This window comes from Montipora capricornis, chromosome 1 (genome assembly GCF_036669925.1).
Source record: "Montipora capricornis isolate CH-2021 chromosome 1, ASM3666992v2, whole genome shotgun sequence".
Classification (NCBI taxonomy): Eukaryota; Metazoa; Cnidaria; class Anthozoa; order Scleractinia; family Acroporidae; genus Montipora; species Montipora capricornis.
This window is the reverse complement of record NC_090883.1, coordinates 17,728,024-17,733,023: the sequence shown is the minus strand read 5'-3', so window position 1 is coordinate 17,733,023 and position 5,000 is coordinate 17,728,024. Positions and strand designations below refer to the sequence as shown.

Genomic DNA, 5,000 nt, shown 5'->3' with positions numbered 1-5,000 from the left:
ACTTTGCTACCATGTCCCAGTTCTAATTCTTTCTTTTAGGAAAAAAAAGAAAATGGTATCTTAATGCCCTTCGACTATTAATTTATGAAAGAAATTGAAATTTTAGTACAATTCCTGTGTAAAAATTTAGATAAGATAATCTTATCTTCAAGTGTATTAATTTAAAAGATCCTACCAGTGTCTTGCCAAGGACTTTCAGGCATGATCATTGGCAACCAGTGACTGTCTTCAGATCCAATGAAGGTCTGGGTGAGAACTTGATGAGGACTTCTCCAAGGTCTTCTTTCCAAGATTGTGAATTATAAGATAAGTGACATAAGATGTTCCAAGATCTTGGCATAATCCTTTTTTGATTATGCGTGCTTTCAATATACAGGATGCAGTTACCAAGATTTTGTGTTCATCTCTTAAATGATGCATGATTTTGCCAAGGTCTTTCCAAGATTTTGTTAATTCAATGATGCATGTAAGGTTGTCATCTAAGATGGTATATTACATTCTTCTAAGTATGTCTCATTTTGGAGCTGAGCCTGAAACGTTCTCAAGGTGATCTTGGGTTACATGGCATTGTTTACTGTAATGTGGTAAACGTTGGTTGTCACCGCTTGTGCGGCTTTCTCTGATGCCAAGAACTATTCAAAATGATGCCGTGACAACCAACTCTTGGTAAATTTGGCTTTACAAAAGTTCACGACAAGACAACAAATGAACAAAATAAAGACCTTTTAACTGATCGTCAATTTGGGCGTGTTCTTAGCTTTCTTTGTGTTTTTATACCCATTCACACCAATGTGTTAAACATGTTTAAAAGTAGTTTAACAAAACAAGGTTAAAAATTAGTTGCTAATATCGTGCGCACCTCGCAATTTAACAAGGTAAAAACCTTTTTGATTAAAATATGTTAGCAAGGTGGTTTGAAATTTATCTTCTCAAAATGACTGCAAAACGTAATCGACAAAGTAGATGAAACTAAACCTGGTTTCATTAACCTACTTTAGTTGGTGTGAATGGGGTATTAGTTTTATATAATTTTCTCTTGATGCGTGATGTCAGGATTTGCCAAAATCTTAGCATGATCTTGTTTCTATCTTGTCAAGATCTTGCCAAGAAAACATGTTTTACGATAACTGCAGGAGTTTACTCGTACTCATTGGCTAATTTTTATTGTCAATATGCAGACAGACACATGAATTTGAAATTCATGCGACGCATCAGCGAGTGAGAGCGGGCAATTTGACAATTTGTTATCGTAAAAAACAGATTGATGTCAGTTTGTAATGCGTCTGTCCTGTTATTGGTAATGAATTTCATCATAACTTTGTCAAGGTAGTCTGCGAATCCACTCAGGTATTGCCCCGTGGATCCACAGCTACTTTGACAGTGGTATGATGAAATTCATGATCAATAACAGGACAGAGGCATAAAAAACTGACGTCAATTTGTTAACTTGATCATGCATGCAAAATGATCTTCTGAAGGCCTTGCAAAGTCATTCAATTTAGTTGATGTACAATTTTGCCAGAATCTTGCTACGATCTTGCTCTTTTCTTGTCAAGATTTTGCAAGGTACATGTACCTAAGATCTTGTCAAGGTCTTGCCAAGATTTCAAGGTAAACTTTTGAAAAAAAACTGATACTGGATGCTACCAAGATCTTGTCAAGATCCTGATTGTGCATGGTCAAGATCTTGCACACATCAATTTGTTCAAGATGTATCTTCTCAAAGTTTTTTGTGATCTTAACAAGATCTAGGTTTGCCAAGATCTTGCCAAGTGTTTGAGATCTTGCCGAGGTCTTGCTACGGTCAATTGCCAAGATCTTGCAAACATCTTGCAAAGGTCAATTTTTAAAGAGCCGTCAAGATCTTGTCATGATCTTGCCAAGATTTCATACTCAACTTTTGAAACCAAATGATGCAGGATTCTAGCAAGATCTTGTTAAGATTTTGTATGTGTCTTGTCAAGATCTTGCAAACATCAACTTGTTCAAGATCGTGGCTGGATCTTGGTAGGAACGTGCCAAGATCTTGGCAAGATCCTACCAAGATAAAGATCTTGACAAGAATGATCATAAAAGATCTTGACAAGGTTCTCAATCTGGGAAATGCCCTGTATGAAACACTCACAAGGTATTTAAATAGTGTCCCAGGAGAAAATCCTGATGAAGTTAAAGTACTAAAAGTTGCACCTACTGGCATTTAGCAGCATTTAATATCAAGGGAAATTAACACACTTCATTCAGCTTTTAAAATACCGGCAAATAGAGGATTTCAACATTGCACTCTTGTTGCCGACCACCTTAATACTATTAGAGCACAGTTAAGAAGACTGCAAGTTATTTTCATTGATGAAATATCGATGGTAGGTAGTGGAATGTTCAAATTTCTTAATTTAAGACTGCAGCAAATAATGGGAACTAACAAACCATTTGGAGCCCTAAGTGTAATTGCACTTGGAGACTTGTTTCAATTAAAGCCAGTCTTTGATAATTGGATATTTGATAATACCAATCATGGTTATGGTGATTTAGCAACCAATATATGGAGTGAATATTTCACCTTATTTGAGCTCACTGAAATTATGAGACAGAGAGATGACAAGGAATTTGCAGAATTATCAAATAGATTCAGGGAGGCAAACCATACCCAAAATGACATTGAAGTGCTAAAAGAAAGAATCCTCAAAATCAAACCTGGTCAGGAAAATTACCCAATGAATACGACCCATATATTCTCAACAAATGCACTAGTAAATGATCACAACAACACCATTTACCAAGGTTCACATACCGACAAGGCTGAAATTAAATGCATTGACATAATTTGTTACGAAAAATAGCATTGCGTGACAAGCGTTACTGTCTCGAAGCTTCGCGAGAGTTCGTAGTTTGTTTATTGTTAGGTTTGTACGTAAGCGTTTCTAAATCGGTGTGTTTTGTAATCTTTCTATAATTAGAGTGATTACTAATTTAGAAAGTTCTAGAAGTTTATTTTACTAGTATATAAGTAGACGAGTCCAAGCGGAGTGTTTTTCTAACTAGTTTTTCACAAGCGAAGAGAGTTGGCGTTAGCCGTGTTTAGTCAAGTGTGACAGAAGCTGTGTTTATTCAAGTTGGCGGAGGCCGTGTAAGTTTATTGAGTACGTGTTGTTCAGAGTTTTACTTCGTGGAAACTACGTTCATTTTGGAATAAATCTTCTTGTTGTTGTTCCGACAACCCTGCGTTCAGTTTAGTTTGCAAGCTACCTTTCCTCAAAACATTCGAACTCGTAACATTGGGGGCCTGTCCGGGAGAGGAATTCATTTGTTTGCCGACTACAGAAACCAGGAAAGGACAATTCAAGAAGGAGTTACACCTAAAGTAAGAAGAACTGTACAGGAGAGTATATTGTGTTTTTGCTGTGGAATACTGCTATGGAAATGGAAAAGCTTTTGCAGATGGGAAAAGAATTTGGATTGGAAGGAGAAAAGCTGCTCGAGTTTGTAGAGAAGCAACAAAAGTTAGAACAAGAAAGAAGGAGGGAAGAGGAAGAAAAAAGAAGGGAAGAGGAAGAAAAACAAGAAAAACGAAGACAATTGGAGGAAGAAAGAGAAGAAAAACGTAGGCGGTTTGAAGAAGAAAAAGAAGAGAAACGTCGATTACTTGAAGAAGATAGAAGAAGAGAAGATGAAGAGAGAGAAACTAGGCGACAAGAACGCGAACTAAGAAAATTGGAAATGGAAGCCGAGCTGTTGAAACAGAAAGAGGCTATTGAAGCGGCAAAAAGAGAACATGAGTTGGAGATTGCGCGTTTGGCTGTGGAGAGTGCTGACGGGCGTCCTGAAGTGACAGAGGATCGGGCTAAGGCACCTAAACTCCCCTCGTTTGTTGATGGCAAAGACGATTTGGACGCGTGTTTGCAGAGGTTCGAGAGATTTGCCGAGACAGCTAAGTGGAAAAAAGATGGATGGGCATCGAAGCTCAGTGCTCTGTTGTCTGGACGGGCACTAGAAGTGTATTCACGTCTATCGGAGGACGCAGCTAAGGATTATGACAGGGTAAAGATTGCGTTAATGAAGAGATATGACCTTACCGAAGATGGCTATCGTCGAAAATTTAGAGCATCCAAACCAGAAGTTGACGAAAGTCCGGAGCAGTTTATTGTGCGACTGGACAGATACCTGTTACGTTGGCTAGAGCTTTCGGATACTGCGCGAACCTTTGATGGTCTTAAGGACTTGATCGTGAAAGAACAATTTATTGACTCTTGCCCTAAGGATTTGGCAATTCACCTGCGAGAAAGGGCACCTGAGACTCTAGCAAAGATTGCGAAGATCGATGACCAGTACTTGGAGGCTCATGGTAAACATTTGTTCAGCTCAGCGAGCAGAAAGCCAACAGTGCAGCCTGAGAGAGACGAAGCCAAAACCATACAGATTAATACGCCAGCTCTGCATTGCTTTAAGCGCAACACCCGAGGTCACAAAGCTGTCAACTGCCCAACCCTAACAAGGAAGTGTTTCCTATGTGGTAAGCAGGGACATGAAGCTAGAAACTGTCGATCAGGTGGACGCAGATCAGGAGGACAAAGTAGGGATGGTAACCCTGTGCAGCGTGGTCAAGTGAGTGCCAGTTGTCTAGTTCAACCACCTGAGGATAAACCTACTGATGAAGAAGTTAAGGCCTGTATTAAAGATGATAAGTTGCTGTTAGCCTGTGGTAAGAAGATTCCATTGTTGAGTAGTGCTTGTGTTGAACCGTTGACTGGAGTGAGAAGTAAAATGCCTGTCGTGAAAGGTAGAGTTGGAGAGAAGTCTGTTGATGTCCTGAGAGATACTGGTTGCAGTGGAATTGTAGTAAAGAGGGACCTTGTGTCTGAGAATCAGTTTACTGGCGAATTTAATGTTATGCTGCTCATTGACAATACGGCAAGGAAAGTTCCCATCGCAAAGATTGATGTTGATACACCTTATCTCAAGGGCCAAGTGGAAGCGCAGTGTCTTCCCGATGCTGTTTATGATTT

The 5,000-nt window shown here is 39.2% G+C and overlaps 1 protein-coding gene and 1 pseudogene across 2 annotated transcripts in view; one reads left to right on the top strand and one right to left on the bottom strand.

Moving 5' to 3' along the window:
• LOC138049072 (uncharacterized) overlaps positions 1-2,837 on the top strand; it is a 17,249-nt pseudogene extending 14,412 nt beyond the window's left edge.
• Positions 1-5,000, bottom strand: part of LOC138016827 (sacsin-like) — a 69,478-nt gene that overhangs the window by 21,289 nt on the left and 43,189 nt on the right. The gene's annotated exons all lie outside the window — the stretch shown is intronic.